The following is a 19,500-nucleotide window of genomic DNA, read 5'->3' on the forward strand; positions in this document are numbered from 1 at the left end:
TGGGAAATTGGGGGTGGGGAGATGGCAAAGACATCTCTAGAAATTCAGAAATTTACATACATTTTTACGAAAGGAGGGAAAAAAGCGCCAAAGATCAGCGTCATGGGAGACTTAAACCCTTTTCTCTTACTTGACCGCAACTCACGGATCCCACGCTTCTGAGCGAGTTAGACCCTGGACACGGAGGTTCACTAGCAACACAAAGACCAAGGGGCCTCCAGGATGCCGGCGCTCACGCGCCGGACAAACGCAGGCGCACCCCTGCACACCTCCTCGCCCGCCACGCTCCCTCCTCACCCCCGCTCGCTCTCGCCACACCTTCGCCCCCACAAGGACACATGCTGCCCGCACACGCACCTTCTCCCGCATTCTTTCACGCTCGCTCGCTCGCTCGCTCCCCCACCTCGAGCCGCGCGCTCCCCGCCCCTTGCCCGGCCCGGCCCTCCTTCCGGGGACGTGTCTCGGGCCTGCTCTAATGGCAGCGGCGCCTCCCGCCCTCCCCTGCCCGAGGCCCGGGCGCCGCGCGGGGCCGCCCGGGAGGGGCGCACTCACGCTGGCGAGCTGGGGACTGGGCATTGAAGGCCGGCGGAGGCGGGAGCGAGGAGGCGCCTCTCTCCTCAGTCACCTCGGCGGCGGCGGCGGCGGCGGGAGCGGCGGCGGCGGCGGCGACGACTCCCCCCCAGCCTCGGCGCGCGACACCCGGCCCGGCCCGGCGGCGGCGGCGGCGGCGCGTGTCCACGAGTCCGTCTTGCTGCTGCTGCTGCCGCTGCTGCCGCTGCGTCCCCCGCTGCCGCCGCTGCCCCCGCTACCGCCGCTGCCTGCTGGCGTCGCCTCGCGCCGTTCCCGGCTGCCGCTGCCGCTCCTAGCCGCTCCCGGACGGACGACGGTTACAGCCTGGCCGATCGCGCCGCCGCCACCACCGCTGCGCGCGCAGCCGGACCAGCTCCCGCCGCCGCCCCTCAGGGGGCGCTGCGGGGCGCGGCGCGCGCGGCCATGACCACGCCCCTGGGCCGGTGATTGGCTACCGGCGGCTCGCGGCGGTTGGCCCCGCCCACCATGCCTACGGGGCGCTGACCCACTGCCCTGGGCGCCTGCCGCGCTCCGCCTTTTCGTGGTTTGCTCCGCTCGACACTGGGGGCGACGGAAGAGGCGTCCATGTGACCGGCGCGGGGTGGGGGGAGCGGGCTGACAAACGTGGCCGAGGGAAGCGCCCGCCTACGCCGCGACCGCCCCATCCACACCTGGACGTAAGTTAGAGCCTCTGGCCGCCCAGTGACCCGCAAGGTCGCGGGCCGATTCCTGTTCCAGGGTGGCGCGTCCTCGGGCCGGATCCCGCTGGGACTGGGACTGGGCGGCGACTGAGGCCTGAGCGTGGGGATTTCCTGCTCGGAAGTGCGGAACCGAGTAGCTCAGTACTTGGCTGCCCTTCCTAGAGGCCTCGAATGGCGTGTACTTCGCAAAGGCTCTTTCTGTCCGCCTCTCCAGCCCACTCCCCCGCTAGCAAAACACAGACCTCTTCCTTGGCAGACGGAAATACAGTCTTAAGGAACAAGTTTTTTCCTAAGTATTCTCAAGTATTAAACGGAAATAATTCCATCTTCACAGATGCTCTTCAGTACCAATATAAATTATGAAGAATAAGCGTGATTTTAAAAACTGTGGGAAAAAAAAGAAAAAAACCTGTGGAAATGGTTCTGTAGCTCCCTAAATTGACTCTTGGCCCCTCAAAAAAAAAGAGAAAGTTGGGTTGGGTGTCAAGATTGCCGATCTAATCCATGCCCCTTTTAACAAGTTGAAGATAATTTTAGAGATTCTCCATCGGGAACATTTTTGCCTTTTGCATTTGGAACCTGGCCAGAAATTCTTTGCCAGTTCCTGTGTCCTGAGTTCTGGATAGGAAAATGTAGTTCCCCGTGAGTTGGGAGACTGGTTTGGGCTGTTGCCAGATGGAGCAGCAAAAGGCCCTGGAGGCTGGTTTGAGAAGTGGGAAGACTTCCCCCAGAGAGATGGGAGGGAGGAGAAAAGTCAGTGCTTACTATCCATCCTGGGAAGTCTAACCTGGCCAGAATTGACACCTATTTACAAGAAAATGAAAATGCCCCTTGAAGCCCAGCGGTGGTGGCCCACACTTTCACTTGGGAGGCAGAGGCAGGTGGGTCTATCTCTGTGAGTTCGAGGCCAGCCTGGTCTACAGAGCTAGTTCCAGGACAGGCTCCAAAGCTACAGAGAAACCTTGTCTCTGAAACAAAAATAAATAAAAATAAATGCCGCTTGGGCTGTCTATCCCCAGCACAGCAACCCTGCCCTTGCACTGTGAGGCAAAGTCGTGGTTGGTGTCCAGTAGCCCTCCCCACAAGGCAGACCAGAACCTTCCATCACAACTTAGATTTAAAAGGAAAGGAAAGATTTTTGGGGGGGTTGGGGAAAGGGAAGATCTTAAAGACCGCCTCATGGAGCCACAGCACAGAACTCAGCTTGTTTACCGCCAGCAGGTGGCCAGGGTTGGGGTATTTTAGGGCAAAACTGGCCGTCCTTGCTGCGTAGGAGTTAAAAGGCCTTGAGGAGCAAGAGAGACTGCAGATTAGAATCAAGGCCCCTGGTTGGCGGTGTGGAAGGAGGCTCAGAGGCTAGCTGCTTTATTCTACCAGCCTCAGTCAGGCAGTGTTTTCTCAAAGGACAGCATGCAAAGGAAGAGCTAACTCCCCTGCAGAACGTTAGCTGCATTTCCTGGTTACTGATGCTCCCTTTATGGTCTCAAAACACCTTATTATGCTCACTCTATCATAGCAAGTACAACATACTAGAAATGCCTGCGTCCATGATTCTCCTCTGCTTGGCGAGTCTACTTGGGGCAAACTAGTAGATAGCCAAGAGAACGAATCTTCCCTCCATCTGGCTGTCAGCCTGGCCCTAAAATAAAAATAAGTAACGTAACAACATGAGGGTAACAATAATAGCTACACTAATAGCCATTTTTAAAGCGTGTACTCTACTCCATGCTCTGGGCAAGGTGCTTTTAAATAAATTACCAAATTTATGCTTCTAAATAACCCTATGAGGAAGGTATTATTAACTCATTTTAAAGGAGTACAGAGGCTTGGAGAAACGAAATGACAGAAGCAGGACTTGGCCCAGGTTTGTCTGCCTCAGGGGTTCAAATGATCGTGTTAGTTTCTGACTTCCGTCAATAATTGGTGTCCCTTGGATTAAGCTGGAAAGCTTTCAAGTCTCCGGAGACCTGCCTCTTAAGAGACCACGGGGTCATCAAAACTCTACCCTCACCCACAGGCCAGCAAGGAGGTGTGCTAGTCTCTCCAAATCTAGATGTATTCCCAGAGAAGGTTGGAACGCAGCTTTACGGTCTCCTCGCCTTAAACAGACTGGAAACCAGGCTGCAGGTGCCTTATTAAACACAAACCACCCTTGGCAGCGAGTTTCACACATAAGTACTCCGAATTTATCCAGGGCCATTGCTGAAGCAGGTCCAAGTGCCATTAGCTTATTAATCCTCCCAGCACCCCTGTGAAGTTAAGCTGGCGGTATTCCTGGCTCATGATCTCTTTGGAGGCAGAAGCTGTGTGTGGGCCTGTCATACACGCAGTACCAAAGAAGTAAGGAGGGTATGGCAGAGAAACTGAGGTGCTGAGGTTGGGAGAAGCCCAGGTTCCTGGCTGGTTCCCATTCTGTGGGTCTATACCCTTTCACCTGGCATCCTTACATGGTCACAAAGTTGCTATGTAACCTCGGGTCCTGGTTAGGTGTGTGTTTGTTTGTTTGTTGGTTTGTTTGTGACAACTTGGGACAAGCCAGAGTCATTCAGGAAGAGAAAACTTCCGTTGAGAAAATGTCACATTAGAATGGCCCATGGGCAAGTCTGTAGTATTTTCTTATTAATGACTGACGTGGGAGGGCCTGGCCCACTGTGGGTGGTGCCAATCCCTGGACAGAAGGTCCTAGGGTTTATATAAGATAGAAGCTGAGCAAACTGTGAGGAACAAGTCAGTGAGTAGCACTCCTCCATGCCTGCGTGAGTTCCTGCCCTGACTTCCCTTCAAGATGGGCTGTGAACTGTGAGGTGAAATAAACCCTTTGCTCCCAGCCTCCTTTTGGTCATGGTGATCATCGCAGCACTCGCAGGCAAACTAAGACCTCTTAGAACCTTACTTCAAGTTTCAGAGTCTCAGTTTCCCCTTCTGTAAAATGAAGGGGTAGGGCTAAGAAACGAGTCTTAGTAAAGTACTTGTCTCAAGCTTGAGGACATGTGTTCAAGCCCCAGAACTCACAGGTGATAAGCACTTGAAACCCCAGCACTGAGGAAGTGGAGACAGCTGGATCCCTGGGGCTCACTGACTAGCCTGCCTAGCCTCTTAGAGAGTCCCAGGCCCGTGAGAGACCCTGCCTCATAAAAGACAAAATGGCCAGGCATAGTGATGCACACCTTTAATGCCAGCACTTGGGAGGCAGAAGCAGGGAGAGAGGTCTCTGAGTTTGAGGGCAGTCTGTTCTACATAGTGAGTTCTAAGACTGCCAGAGCTACATAGTGAGACCCTGTCTTGTATACTCCTTCCCTCACAAAAAAGACAAGGTAGGTGGCTCCTACGACACCCAGGGTTGCCTTCTGGCCTCCATGCTCACCAGCACACATAAATAAAATGATTAACTTTTTCATTTAGTGACATGCCATCACTAAAAAATTAAGCAGGAATGGAAGGTGGCCTAGAGAGATAGCTCAGTGATTAAGAGCACTGGCTGCTCTTCCAGAGGGCCCGGGTTCAGTTCCCAGCACCCACATGGCAGCTCACAACTGTTCATACATAACTCCTGTTCCAGGGAATCTAACACCCTCACACAGACATACATGCAGCCAAAACATCAGTGTACAAAAAAATACAAACAAATTATAAATTTTTTTAAAAAAATCCTTAAAAAAAAAAAACAGGGTTGGGGATATAGCTTAGTAGTAGAGCAATTGCCTAGCATGCACAAGGCCCTGGGTTCAGCTTCCAGCAACATGGAGAAAAGGTTAAAAAATGTTTTAAAAGATTGCCACAAGTTTGAAGCCAGCCTAGGCTAATAGTGAGTTTCAGGGCAGCCTGGGCTACAGCGTGAGGCTCTGTCTTACCCCTATGGCTTCAAAAAGAGCAGAGACTTCATACTATAACTCTACATGCAGAGATTTTAGCTCTTGAAACTCAAAATTCCTGACTGCTAAAGCTTCCTCATCTAGACCAGAACATGGTGGTCACATCTTTTTCATCCTAGCTGTGGGAACCTAGAAATTAAGGACACCATATTTAAAAGTATCTGGCTCAGTGGCAGTGGTCCATCCTTTTAACTTCCCTGCCCCTTTTACAAACAAGCCTTGCCTTTCAATGACCTCAAGTAAAGGAAGTAATTGGGTGTGGTGGGAAATACAGGCAACCAACAAAACTGAAGCTGTTCTAGGCTCAGCCACTGTGTGACCAGGCAGAAGTTACCTAGCCTTTCTGAGCCCAGATTTCCCTGCCTCTGATACTAAATATAAGTTTATAAGCTCTTAAGAGCAATTGACACCGAGCTAGGGGCTCCTGATGAATGCGCACACAGGGCCAAGTTGGAAGTCCCAGCTAAAACCCTTCGGCCCGAAACCAAATGGGTCATGAGCTGCAAATTAAGTCAACCAGGCTCACAAAGTTCAGATGAACATGGGAAATCCCCGCCTAGCATTGCTCAGTTTGTCCGGATCCTGCCAGTGAAGCAAGAGAGAAAGCTGTGAGAAGCCGCCCAACCCTCCCAAGAGTGATAACCCTAGAGGAGGAGGCAGGGGGAGGAAGGAATGTACTGATTCACCGCCCCACCCATCCCCTGCCTCTAATCTCTCTTCCGGAATTTTACAGCCCTCTTTCACTGGGGTGAAGTGGAGGGGACTGGGTGCTGGTTCCAGTCCTCAGCGGAACCCGCTCTCCCCCACCCGCGCCCGCAGGTCCTCGGGTACAGGAAGCCCGGGGGCCGGGGAGTCAGACGCACACCCGGTGGCGTGCTCGCAGCATCCTCCCCAGCGCGCTCGGGTTTGGGGGAGCCTGGAGGGGAGTGGGAGGAGCTGTGGATTCTGGAAGACAAGAGTTCGTGGTGTTGGTGCCAGTTGGAACAGGAAAGCTTCGGCTAGAGCCTACTTTGCACCCGATGGGCAGTCACAAGGCGAGCTTCTTTCCCTGAGTAGTCAGCAGTCCAGGTGCCCGTCTTCGAGTCAGGTGAAACTGGATTTCCGGTATAGAAGGAAAAAACGGCTTTAAGAACTGTCAGAAGAGGGGGAAACTTGAGAAATGAGGCTCGGGCATCGTTTTGTCTTCCAGATGGAGCAACTGAGGCTTAGAAAGTGTCTATCTACCCAAGAAGGTCCTGAGAACCAAACATAGACCCCGCGCTGGTATCTGCCCCCTCAGGTTCAACTCACAGCATTCCCTTATGCTTCGCGACTCGCTTTCCCTGTTTGGCAACAGGAAAATGTCAAAGATTTATTAATAACTGAAGCTAAAACTGTTAGGCTCAGCAAGTCTCCCTACACCCACAAGGGATTCGGAAATAGTAGTTCGCGCTAACCCTTATTAAGTACTTCCTGAGTGCCAAGACCCTGTAAGTCTAAACATTTTACATACGCATTAATTTGGGGGCTTTTGTTTGTTTTGAGACAGGGTCTCACTATGTAGCTCTGGCTGTCCTGGAATTCGCTATGTGAACCAAACTGGACTCGAACCTACAAGAGTTTGCCTTCTGCCCCCAGATACGGGTATTAAAGGAGAGCACCACTGTGCCCAGCTTGGTTTGGCTTTTTTCTTTCTTTCTTTTTGATTGTTTTGTTTTTCAAGACAGGGTTTTCTGTGTAACAGCCTTAGCTGTCCTAACTCTTGTAGAATTCTTGTAGACCAGGCTGACCTCGAACTTGGAGATCCTCCTGCCTCTGACTCCCAAATGCTGGGATTAAAGGTGGGCACTATCACTGCCCAGCTAGATATTTTAATTTTAGTAGCCCCAGAGAATGGGTAGTGTTATCATTTTGCACTATTATTCCTATTCTTTATTTACTTTTTATATTATGTGCATTTGTGTTTTGCCTTAGGTATCAGATCCCCTGGAACTGGAGTTACAGACAGTTGTGAGCTGCCATTGGGTGCTGCGAATTTAACCCAGGTCCTCTGAAAGAGCAGTCATTGTTCTTTTTTATCTTTTTTCGGTTTTCTTTTTTTTTTTGTTTGTTTGTTTTTTTTTGTTTTTTTTCGAGACAGGGTTTCTCTGTGGCTTTGGGGCCTGTCCTGGAACTAGCTCTGTAGACCAGGCTGGTCTCGAACTCACAGAGATCCGCCTGCCTCTGCCTCCCGAGTGCTGGGATTAAAGGCGTGTGCCACCACCGCCCGGCCTTTTTTTGGTTTTCAAAACAGGGTTTTTCTGTAACTTTGGAGCCTGCCCTGGAACTAGCTCTTGTACAACAGGCTAGCCTGGAACTCACGTATATCCACCTGCCTCTCTGCCTCCCCAGTGCTGGTATTAAAGGTGTGCCTGGTCACAATCAATGTTCTTATCCCTGAGCCATCTCTCCAGTTCTTCCTATTCTTTTTTAAAGATTTATTTTTATTTTTGAATGCGTAGGTGTTCTAGAAAACCCCTGGCTCAGATGCCCCTGGAGTTGGAGTTAGAGGCTGTTGTGAGCCTCCTGATCATGGGTGCTAGGAATTTAACTCAGGTCTTCTGGAAGAACAGTGGGTACTCTTAACCACTAATCGTCTCTCCAGCCCATTATCTTATTCTTACCTTTCAAAACTGAACATTTATTTATTTTGTTAGGAGAGCCGGGTGGAGTGCTACAGAGGGCGTTGGAGGTCAGTAGATACCATGGGGAGTCATTCTCTCCTTCCAACCTGCAGGACCCTGGCATCAAACACAGGTCACCAGGCTTGGCCCTAAGTGCCATCATTACTGAGCAGTCTCGGAGTCCCCCCATTCTTACATTTTAATCAACTAATACATGATAGGGACAGGAGGATTTGAACTCTGCGTATTTTCCCAGGGAAGTCAAGCACAGTGTGTACTTTTCCACAGGCCCACACATCGGCCGCCGTGGTGAGCCTCTCCCTGTGCTCTGGACTGCAACTTTAAATGGCTAAACCTCCTCCCTGGAGCAACAAGATTATCGGTGCTTGTGTAAATCTTTAATATGTGCGCCCCATCCGGATCATGTTCTTGTTCTTACACCCTGAGAACTCAAAGCGCCAGGTTAAGCAAGGCAATCAAGGTCAGCCTTCGAAACTGAGACGATCTATCCCATCCCCACAGTGCTCGGCTTTAATCTCCAGCACCCATTGCTACCCACATCAGAGATCACTTATCTCCTGCTGCGTTTCCAAAGATGCTGTAGAAACTGTCAGTGCACCCCTCCCTCTGTCCCCCACAATGTGTCCCTTACCCTGTCCTCAGCTTACATGCATAGAAACTGCACACTAGTAGGAGTCCTTCTTGGTTTAAAACCAAAGCTGGAAGCTAGCTTTCCTTCCAATGCAAACACCACTAGAGAGAAAATCTGGGTCTCCTCAGCCATTCTCTCTCTCTCTCTCTCTCTCTCTCTCTCTCTCTCTCTCTCTCTCTCTCTCTCTCTCTCTCTCTCTCTCTCTCTCTCTCTCTCTCTCTCTCTCTCTCTCTCTCCCTCTCTCTCTCTCTCTCCAGGGTTTCTCTGTAGCTTTGAACCCTGTCCTGGAACTTGCTCTGTAGACCAGGCTGGCCTCGAACTCACAGAGATCCGCCTGCCTCTGCCTCCCAAGAGCTGGGATTAAAGGCGTGCGCCACCACTGCTGGGCTTCATTTTTTTTTTAATTTCTATCATCGTGACTGAAAGATGAATGCTTCAAAATGGGAAAGATCCCTGAAACTCTGCTCTGTTCCAGAGAAAGAGCCACTATCAACAATTCGGGTTATATTACCCTTCCGGATTTTCTGCACATTTATCCCCGCCCCCTTCCCCTTTCTCTGTGTGTATAGAACAGAAATAGAACCGTTTTCCTTAACAGCGTGTCTCTAGCAGTTTTCCACACCAGTGCATCCAGGTCTACTTTGTTCTTTGTAGAGGCTGTCTACGGAACATGACTGAACTGCTGTGAACAGGTTCCCTATTGATTGGTATTGGGGTTAGTGCCAATTTCTTGCTATCACTAGCAGTAATGCTACACATTTTTGCACAAACATCTTGAAACTACCCAGAGAAACATCCTTTCGAATAAAATATTTCATCCACTATCATTTTCATCTTCTTCCAAGTGCCCTGGAAGCCAGACCTTGTCAAAATCACGTAAGCACACATAGCACCCAGCAGAGTTTCTTAAGTTTCCACTGGTGACTCCCCTTTGCCTAGAATTTCCCACACGACCATAGCTAGGTACACAGGTGTATGGAACAGCAGCGGGGTACGGTGGCACATGCCTTTAATCGCCATCCTTAGGAGACAGAGGCAGACCAAATCTGAGTTTGAGGACAATTTGGTCGACACAGGGAAACCCTATCTCAAGAAACAAACAAACAAAACAAAATAAGCCTAAGATAGACACTCCCATTAAATACTTACTGAAAGTAAATCATAAGGAAGCTATTTCACAAGATGAGGGTCTAGCACCATTGATAGAGACTTATGTGACGTCCACGTCACCAAAGCCCTGGGTTTGATCTCCAGCACCACCTGAAAATGGGTGTGGAGGGACATACTTGGATCTAACACTCTGGAGGTAGAGGCAGCATTAGGAATTCAATACTACATAGTGCTTTGTAGCACGATTAATAAAAGCCTAGTGACAAAACTTGGGGTTCTAAGCCGGGCAGTGGTGGCGCACGCCTTTAATCCCAGCACTCGCGAGGCAGAGGCAGGCGGATCTCTGTGAGTTCGAGGCCAGCCTGGTCTACAAGAGCTAGTTCCAGGACAGGAACCAAAAGCTACGGAGAAACCCTGTCTCGAAAATAAAAAAAAAAAAAAAAAAAAAAGAGCTAGTTCCAGGACAGGCTCCAAAGCTACAGAGAAACTCTTTCTCAGGAAAAAAAAAAATAGCATTCAACCTTAAGGTCAAAAAAGCAAAAGAGCAAGCTACTGGCTCTTACCTCAATCTCAGTCCAAAATGGCGATCTTGCCTCCAGGAATCTCAGAATGAGTCTGTGTGTGAGAGCTGTCTCCTTCCATTTTATATCCACTGTAGTGCTGGGATTAAAGGTGTATGCCACTACCACCCGGTTTCTATGGCAAACTAGTGTGGCTGTTGGGATTAAAGGTGTGCGCCTCCACTGCCTGGTCTGTAAGACTGATCAGTGTGGCTGTTTTACTCTCTGAACTTCAGGCAAGCTTAATTTATTAAAATGCAAATGAATTATCACTACAGTGAGTTTGAGGCTAACCATGAGCTGTATGATACCTGGGCCAAAAATTCAAAAGCAGTTTTTTTGTTTTGGTTTGGTTTTTTGAGACAGGGTTTCTCTGTAGCTATGGAGCCTATCCTGGAACTAGCTCTTGTAGACCAGGCTGGCCTCAAACTCGGAGATCCAACATCCCGAGTGCTGAGATAAAAGGTGTGCACCACCACCAACTGACACAAAAGCAAAATATTTTTAAGGGTTGAGGACTTAGCTCAGTGGTAGAGCACTTGCCTAGCAAGCAGAAGGCCCTGGTTGGGTCCTCAGCTCCAAAAATATGCATATATATAATTTTTAAATTATTTGATATACATATAATTCTACTATTTATTCAAGATTAGAGCAAATTTACATACCTATGAGACAGAGGAGCTTGCTTATTTTCACATAAAGAATTAAATCTTAGCTTAATATTTGATACTGCAAAACACAGGTCATCTTCAATGTTTTCCTGGTACATTTTGAATCTATAATTGTCAATGCTGAGAATGCCACTTTGATAAATATGTAGTGCAAAATGACAGAAGCACTTGGGAAACAGAGGCAGGTGGATCTCTATGAGTTCAAGGACAACCTGGTCTACCAAGTGAGTACCAGAACAGCCAGGACTGTTCCATAGAGAAACCCTGTCTTGAAAAAAAGAAAAAGAAAGGCAGAAGCATGTTCAGAGCCATTTCAAAAATTGTTAGAACTTCCTGTCCTAGTACCAATCCAAAAGTTCAAGTAGGGCTGGCAAGATAGCTCAGTAGATAAAGGCGTAGGCAGAGTTTTTCGTCAGGACCACCTGCTCCCAAATAACCACACAGAGACTTAATATTAATTATAAATGCTCAGCCAATCGCTTAAGCTTGTTACCAACTAGCTCTTACAACTTAGATTAGCCCATATTTCTCATCTGCGCTTACCACGTGGTGGTACCTTTTTTTTTTTTTTTGATTTTCGAGACAGGGTTTCTCTGTAGCTTTTTGAACTAGCTGGAGCTAGACCAGGCTGGCCTCGAACTCACAGAGATCCGCCTGCCTCTGCCTCCCAAGTGCCGGCTGGTGGTACCTTTTTTCAGCACTGCTTCTTTCTGCTTCTCCTGGTGACTTTGCTCTCTTCTTCCCCGTGCTCGCTTTTTGTCCATAAGTCCTGGCTAACCTCTGTTTGCCCAGCTATTGGCCATTCAGCCCTTACTAAACCCATGAGAGTAACGAATATCCATGGTATACAGAAAGCTTGTTCCACAGCATAAAGGTCTTGCCACTAAGCCTGATGGCCCGAGTTTAATCCCCAAGGACCACATAATGAAAGGCGAGAACAGGCTCTCACAAGTTATCTTCTGACCTCCATATATGAGCCAGGCCATGTGTGAACAGTAGACAGCACGGTCCATACGCACCAAATAAAAATAAAGAAAAATGGTAATAAAATTTATTATTTTGGGGGAGAAGGAATTAAAACAGAGTCTCACATAGCACAGGCTGGCCTTCAATTTACTATGCAGCTGAGGGTGGCCTTGAACTCCTGATCCCACTTACACCTGTGTGACACCAAGCCAGGCCTCACTTAATGATCTGTTTGTTTGAGACAGGGTTTCTCTGTGTTGCTTTGGAGCTGGTCCTGGAACTTGCTCTTGAAGACCAGGCTGGCCTCGAACCCACAGAGATTTGCCTGCCTCGGCCTCCCGAGTGCTAGGATTAAAGGTGTGAGCCACCACCTCCCAGCTAACGATTGTTTTTTTAAATGAAACTCAAGTCAGCAAATTTCTATGCCAGGCATTCTAACACAGTACAATCCAGAGATGTATTAATTTGATACTTAACTTACAGCTGAGGAAAGACAGTGAGAAAATATTGAGTCTTTGCTTTCTGTAATTAAACCATTACGCTTTTGTAAGAACAGAAAGCTTTGCATGTACAGTAAAACACTGCAGTTCATAACACTGATCTCAAATCTAAGCCAAGATGTTTCAGGCAAATGTTGGTGTTGCGTGGCTTGATTGTACGCACACCGCATACATGCTATATGTTCAGAACCAAGAAAGCATTGTCTATATATATATATAGTAAACATTGACAATGCAACACAGACGAAGATGATGAATCCAAAGATACCTTTGGGTTCATGGGGTGGCGAATTAATTTTCGGTCAGTGGACATTCAGAAACATTTTACGGTTGCCAATCTCTGCATGGCTTCCCACAGTCAGTCATGAGGCCCCCATAAGTTCATCACCCACAGATTAAGAACCTTGGGCTGGAATTGAAGAGATGACTCAGCAATTAAGAGCACCGCTCTTCCAGAAGACCCAGTTCCATTCCCAGCACCCACATGGTGGCTCACAACCATCTGTAATCCAAATTCAAGGGGATTTGATGCCCTCTTCTCGTCCCACGCAGGTCATGCATGCATGTACACACATATGTGCTGGCTGTAGGTGAAGTTTTTCGTCAGGACTTCTGGGTCCCCAATAAATGGACAGAGATGTAAAATTAATTATAAATGCTTGGTCGATAGCTTAGGTTTATTACTAACCAGCTCTTCCAACTTAAATTAACCCGTATTTCTTATCTGTGCTTTACCACATGGCGGTACCTTTTTTCAGCTTGGCATGTTCATCTCCTGCTTCCTCTGCATCTGGCTGGCAACCCTGTCACTCTGCCTTTCTACTTCCCAGCATCCTCTCAGTTTGGCTCTCCCACCTAACATCTTACTGCCTAGTTATTGGCCAGTCAGAAGGCACTTTGGCAAAGACACATCTTCACAGTATACAAAAGATTATTCCAAGATGGGCGGTGGTGGCGCACGCCTTTAATCCCAGCACTTGGGAGGTAGAGGCAGTCGGATCTCTGTGAGTTCGAGACCAGCCTGGTCTACAGAGCTAGTTCCAGGACAGGCTCCAAAACCACAGAGAAACCCTGTCTCGAAAAACCAAAAAAAAAAAAAAAAGATTATTCCATAACATCTGGCAAAACACCTGCACACATACAAATAAAATAAAAAGAGGCAGGGACAGGGGAGATGGCTCGGCGCTTATGAGTTCCTACTGTGAACCAAGTGCAGTTTCTAGCACCATGTCAGATGGCTCACAACTGCCTGAGACTCCAGCTCCGAGGGGATTTGACATCGGCCTACTCAGGCACCCACATTCTCATGCATACACCTCCCCCATAAACACATACAATTAAAAAGACATATTTTTCAGAAGCTGGGAGATTTATTACATATTTAACAAATGTTCATTATTTTCTTTCTTTGTTGCTTTTTGTTTGAGACAGGACCCCATGTAACCAGACTGACCTGAACTTTTTTTTAAAGATTTATTTTTATGAATATGAATGTTTTGCTTGCATGTATGGTACATGTACCATATGCATGCCTGGTCCCCTCAGAGGTGAGAGGAAGGCCCTGGATCCTCTGGAACTGGAGTTACAGACAGTTGTGAGTTGTCATGTGGGTGCTGGGAACTGAAATCCAGGCCTCTGCAAGAGCCTCCAGTGCTCTAAACTACTGTGCCTCCTTCTCCAGTCCCATCCTGAACTTTGGATCCCCCTGCCTCGGTCTTCACATGCTGGGATTATGGACAAGCACCACCACGCCCAGAATGTTCATTGTTTTCAGGGTCCTCGGTCCCACGGTTTCATGATGTCGTTAATCCGGCAGATGAAGTTCACAATGGCTCTGAGCATACAGTAGTGAAGAGACGCGCGTTCTGTTGTCAAGAAGTGAAGGTCCAAGTGACATTGGGCTCAGCCTGACAACTGGAATTCAGTTTCCAGGACCATATGGTGGGAAGAGAGAACCAATCCCTGTAAACTGTCCTCTGATCTCTAGACGCATGCTATGACACAAATACACACACACACACACACACACGAGAGAGAGAGAGAGAGAGAGAGAGAGAGAGAGAGAGAGAGAGAATAAATAAGTGTAATTTTAAAATGTTTAAAAAGAAATTAATGGGGCTGGAGACTGTGAGTGCCTGATCCCCCTGCCTCCACTTTCCAAGTGCTGGGACTACAGGCTCAGAGGTAAAGAGAACTCACTGGCTGTTCTTCCAGAGGTCCTGAGTTCAATTCCCAGCAACCACATAGTGGCTCACAACCATCTATAATGAATTATGGTGCCTTATTCTGACCTATAGGGATATATGCGGGCAGAATACTGTATACGTAATAAATATAATATCTGTCTTTAAGGTTGAGGTGTGCTTCTTGTATGCAGCAGAAGGATGAATTTAAGAAGAAAAAAAAGAAATTAACATTGCTGTACCAGGGTGATGGCAACACTCTACAATGAGGAAACAAGAATGGTAACTGCGGAAGAATAAGGAAGGGACATGCAGTCTGCCTGGAAGTGAGAGGGCATAAGAGAACGGTAAGGAGTGGTCACAGCTTCGTTCATCAAAGGCACCCCCCATATGATTTGGGGTCCTGGATGGATAGATAGATAGATAGATGAAAGATAGATAGATAGATAGATAGATAGATGAAAGATAGGTAGATAGATAGATGAAAGATAGGTAGATAGATAGATACATAGATAGATACATAGATAGATACATAGATACATAGATACATAGATACATAGATACATAGATACATAGATAGATAGATGGGGACTGTGACCCCCTGCCTGCTGGAGTACAAAACTTGTTTTCCTATGCTTGCAGCTGCTCTGAGCAAACAACTTGTTTTGCAGCTGCTCTGAGCACGAGACCCTCAGGAGTTCCTGATTGCAGGGGAGTAGTTTCTGGTGAGCTTGCAGCTGAGAGTTAGGGCATGGAAGGAGACCCTATATAAGCTGCCCTAGAACACAATAAAGAGGCAGTCTCGGCATTATCTGTGTCTGTGTGTGTGTTTCAGTCTCCAGACCCTTGCCCTACTCACAAACCGTGCTGTAGCGCATAATGCAGGCATTGTGCTACTACATATGTGTGTGTGTGTGTGTGTGTGTGTGTGTGTATGCAGCAAACCACCAGCATTAATGTTACACGCCTTTAATCCCAGCACTCTGGAGGTAGACGCAGGTGGATCTCTGTGAATTTGAGGGCAGCCTGGTCTACAGAGTGAGTTCCAGGACAGCCAGGGCTACACAGAGAACCCTGTCTCAAAGACAAACAAAAGCAGCGAAGCAGAGCAGTGGATTTCGAATGCCTGCCCTCTGTCTGGCGCTAATGCGTGGAACAAGGAGAAAAGCGTGAATAAAGCTGAGCTGGCCTTGAACTTGCTGTGTAACAGAGGGTGACTGTGAGTGCCTGATCCCCCTGCCTCCGCCTTCAAGTGCTGGGACTACAGGCATGTGCCACCATGTCCCCGTGTAAAGTGTGTCCATTTGTGTGCTGCAAGTCCTCTGTTTAAGGCCACCTCACTGAGAGAATGAAACCATCCTCCGTCTTTTTGATCTATGAACGTAAAGCGATGGCTGCAGCACAAGATAGCTGTGTGCATTTGATATTTGTGGTTTTCCAGACGAAAAGCTCTCAGACATCTCCCGCTCCCTCTTCAGTTTTCAAACTTCCAGTTTTGATAAAGTCTAAACAATGGAGAATCTCTGAGCCAGATGATTTCTAAGATTCTCCTCGTCTTTGTCATTATGAAATTCTCAGCTCAGCAGTGATGGAGGCGTGGAGCTAAAGAGAGTTTAGAATCTTCGAGCCAAATCCTCTCCAACAGATCCTGGGTAAAATAAAGACGGAAGTGATTGGTAAGGCTAAGGCAGGAGGGGACAGGAACTTGGTACCCTCAAAAACCCTCCTAAACCACAGAATACCTCAGGTATCCATCTACACTTGCTGTCCTGATCTGAGGAAATGTAGTTCTAAAGAGAGACCACAGAAATCACAGAGAGAAGAGATGGGGGGGGGGAGACACGACATCAATTTGGTGCGGTTCTCACAAACCTTTAAAATAGAGCAATTGAAGCGATGATGGGGTTTCATGACCGGCGGCGGCTCTGAAGGGAACGCTCACGGCTACTGGCGATTCTCTGAGTAGGTGGGAGAGGAAAGAAAATGGTTTTTCTCCTCACCTTCCACTTAGGAGAAAATGGAGGCAATGAAAAGCAAAAATCTCCCCTAATGTCCCATTACGGGGGGACAAATGAAATGCTGCTCCTCGCAGCTCCTCAGCCAGGGGCACTGGGCAGGCGCTCCCTTCCCCTCCGCTCCAGAAACTAAGTATTCACCAACACACCTGGCACTGCTGTTACCATGGTGACATTTTTTGCATTACCCTCACCTTTTGCATTCCTTAGCTTGGGGGCGGAGGCTGGTGCAGGGCACAGTTCAGTCTTCATATTTCTCCCTCCCGGCTTCTGGAAAATGGAACGAGAGAGAAGGGGAAAGGTTTCGGATCTCCTTTGCCTGCTTCCTTGGCTCCGTGTGTTTCTCAGTTTCCTTTCTAGACCTCACAGCCAAGGACCTAGGAGGGAGGCAGAGGGTGGAAGGAGCTCTGATGGACCCCAGTAGGCCTAGGTTCAAATTCGCAACTCCTGAGGGCAGGAGAGATGGCTCAGGGGTTAAGAGCACCGATTGCTCTTTCAGGGGACCCAGATTCAATTCATAGCACCTACCTGGCGGCTCACAGCTGTCTATAAGTCTAGTTCCAGGGGACCTGACACCCACAAAATACCAATGTACATTAAATAAAAATAAATAAATTAAAAAAATGTTTGGCTGGGCAGTGGTGGTGCATGGCTTTAATCCCAGCACTTGGGAGGCAGAGGCAGGCAGATCTCTGTGAGTTCGAGGCCAGCCTCATCTACGGAGCAAGTTCCAGGACAGGCTCCAAAGCTACACAGAGAAATCCGAAAAAACAAAAAAATAGAATTAAAAATTTGCAATTCCTCCAGGAATCCGTATGTCTTCATTCAAACCTGCCCTGGGCCAAGTATTGGCAGATCTGAGGGAATAGTTGGTCAGCGACAGACTGCTGGCTGTCCCTAGGGAAAGTCGAGAGCGCAGATGGCATGAGCCAGAGCAAAAAGCACCAAAGCAGGTGCTGGTTTCTCTCTCTCTGGGATTAAACCTGAGGCCGGAAGATGCTGGCAAGCCCTCTATTACTAAGCTGAGCTATCCCCCTGCATCCCCCTTTTTCATTTTGAGATGGTGTCTCACTGCATAGCCCAGGTTCGCTTTGAACTAGCAGTCCTATCTCAGCCTGCCACCAGGCCTCTCTAGGCGCTGTCTCTATCACTTCCTAGGAAAACAGAGAGATGTGAAACCCAAACTTAACTGGAGAGACTCAAGAAAAGCCAAACACTTAGGAGTTAGATGTGTGGGCCCACCAAAACTAAGGGTAAGAGGAAGAGCCAGGTGTGCTTATAATCTTGAGACTGGGAGATGAGGCAGGAGGGTCATGAGTTTGAAGCCAGCCTGGAATTCTCAGCAAGGCCCTGCCTTGAGAAACAACCAGCACGCGCCTTTTATTCTAGCACTCAAGGAAGAGACGGGCCTATCACTGTGAGTGAGTTCAAGGCCAGACTGGTCTACAAAGGGAGTTCCAAGACAGTCAGGACTGTCACACAGAAACCCTGTCTCAAAAAACCAAAACCAAAACAAAACAAATCAAAAACCCTAAGAACAAAAGACAAAATCAGCCACACCAAACACTCACATCCAGCACACAGACCCAGACTATCCAAAGCTCAATTTAGTAACCTTGGATATCGCTGAACTCTAGTCCTTCAGTGTCTTTTTTTATTTTTTAGATTTATTATGTATACAGTGTTCTGCCTGTTTTCATGCCTGCGGGCCAGAAGAGGGCACCAGATCTCATTACAGACGGTTGTGAGCTATCTTGTGGTTGCTGTGAATTGAACTCGGGACCTTTAGAAGAGGAGGCAGTGCTCTGAACCACTGAGCCATCTCTCCAACCCCTTCAGTGTCTTTACTGGTAAAAGGACGGTCCTAATCATACCAGTCCCTGTTGCTGGAATTCAGTAAGATACAACAGATACGACATAGAAACCACCCAGGGTGGGTATACAAAGGCGGCTGCTTCTGAATAGGCGTCCCTGACCAAGCAGCCATGTTCCCTAGGCTGAACTGCACAGCTCTTACTGTTTCATGCTTATGGAACCTAGCTTCTGGCCGGCAATCCCGAAGCACAACTTCCCAGCCTTTTTGGAATCTTTCCTTGGGCCCCTTCACTTTTGCTCTCTCTGCCTCTTTCAGGCTGTTGGGTAGTTCCCTTCCAGGTGCAGAAGGCTACAAACAATCCCACCCGAGGCCCCTCCTCAGCATTCCCCTCTTCAACAACAACATCTGCCTCTACCCTAGACCAAAGGGAGAAAAGAAGGCCTGCCTGCATTGCCCTCCCCTGAAGACGGAGATGGGGGGAAAGGCAGGCTGTGCGTCACGCCTGACGCAATCTTACTCTCATTTCTTGGCCCGCTTCCTCCTCCTCGAGTGTTTACTGAAGCCTGAATTCCACAGAAACCTCTGGAAGTGTGCACTGACAACAGTGGCAGGCAGCATGCATAACTGGCCCCGCTCCAGGGACAGTTTAGGAAGAAAGTGATACTTGTGCCCCGGGCTCAGGGACACTGGAGAGAGAAATCCGGTGTCAGGGGAATCCAGTGGGAGGGGCAAGGAAGGTAGATTGAGAGGAGGAGGCGTGGCTGAGAGACCGACTTCTGCCTCCTGCCAGATCCAGCTTCCAGAACCCGCTCTGGGGAAGCTAATAAATAGGCTCTTTATCTCAGCTGTGTGGAGGAGGCTACCAAAAAGGGGTCTCCAGTGACGGGAGCCTCAGAAGCAGCGTAGAGGCCCGTCTCTTCCCTGCCGGCCGGCGGAACTCCTAAAGGAAAAGCAGCTTCTTGGAAGGGCCTTGTTTTCTAGCTATTTGCCCACGACTCTGTCATCGGCGGGGTCACAGGCTTGACCTGGTCGCCTGGGGACAGCCGTAGAAAAGCAGGTTCAGGACGTGGGGTTTGGGCAGGGACTTGCTAGCTGCCCTAGGCAAGCCATTTCATCTGCTTCTCAACTTCCTCCTGGCAAAAGGCAAACGGTGAAAGCTCACCTCACAGATCCGGCCTCCTGGCTGTAGAACTGGCAAAGTTACAAGCTCTCAAGAGCCATTTAGAGCAGTGGTTCTCAACC

The 19,500-nt window shown here is 48.6% G+C and overlaps 1 protein-coding gene and 2 long non-coding RNA genes across 5 annotated transcripts in view; 1 reads left to right on the plus strand and 2 right to left on the minus strand.

Moving 5' to 3' along the window:
- The window catches only part of Ptp4a2 (protein tyrosine phosphatase 4A2), a 32,905-nt gene extending 32,004 nt beyond the window's left edge, over positions 1–901 (minus strand). For 2 of the 3 annotated variants that reach the window (XM_050154452.1, XM_050154458.1), the window contains exon 1: positions 553–901. The gene's annotated coding sequence lies outside the window, so the exon portion shown is untranslated. Of the gene's footprint in view, positions 1–357; positions 377–552 lie in introns of those variants that run through there. The other variant, XM_050154463.1, reaches the window with a different exon arrangement.
- Positions 902–1,084: 183 nt separating this feature from the next.
- Positions 1,085–15,235, plus strand: LOC126508965 (uncharacterized). The gene is made up of 2 exons (XR_007594014.1): positions 1,085–1,247; positions 14,597–15,235. It is a non-coding gene; the product is annotated as an uncharacterized lncRNA (long non-coding RNA).
- Positions 14,929–19,029, minus strand: LOC126508953 (uncharacterized). Its single transcript, XR_007594012.1, has 4 exons — positions 18,776–19,029; positions 16,637–16,712; positions 16,300–16,385; positions 14,929–16,075 (listed from the first exon to the last, which is right to left on the minus strand). It is a non-coding gene; the product is annotated as an uncharacterized lncRNA (long non-coding RNA).
- Positions 19,030–19,500: the final 471 nt, after the last annotated feature.

Source organism: Alexandromys fortis, unplaced genomic scaffold (assembly GCF_014885135.2).
Source record: "Alexandromys fortis isolate MF-2015 unplaced genomic scaffold, M_Fortis_MF-2015_v1.1 scaffold_26, whole genome shotgun sequence".
In the NCBI taxonomy this organism is placed as follows: Eukaryota; Metazoa; Chordata; class Mammalia; order Rodentia; family Cricetidae; genus Alexandromys; species Alexandromys fortis.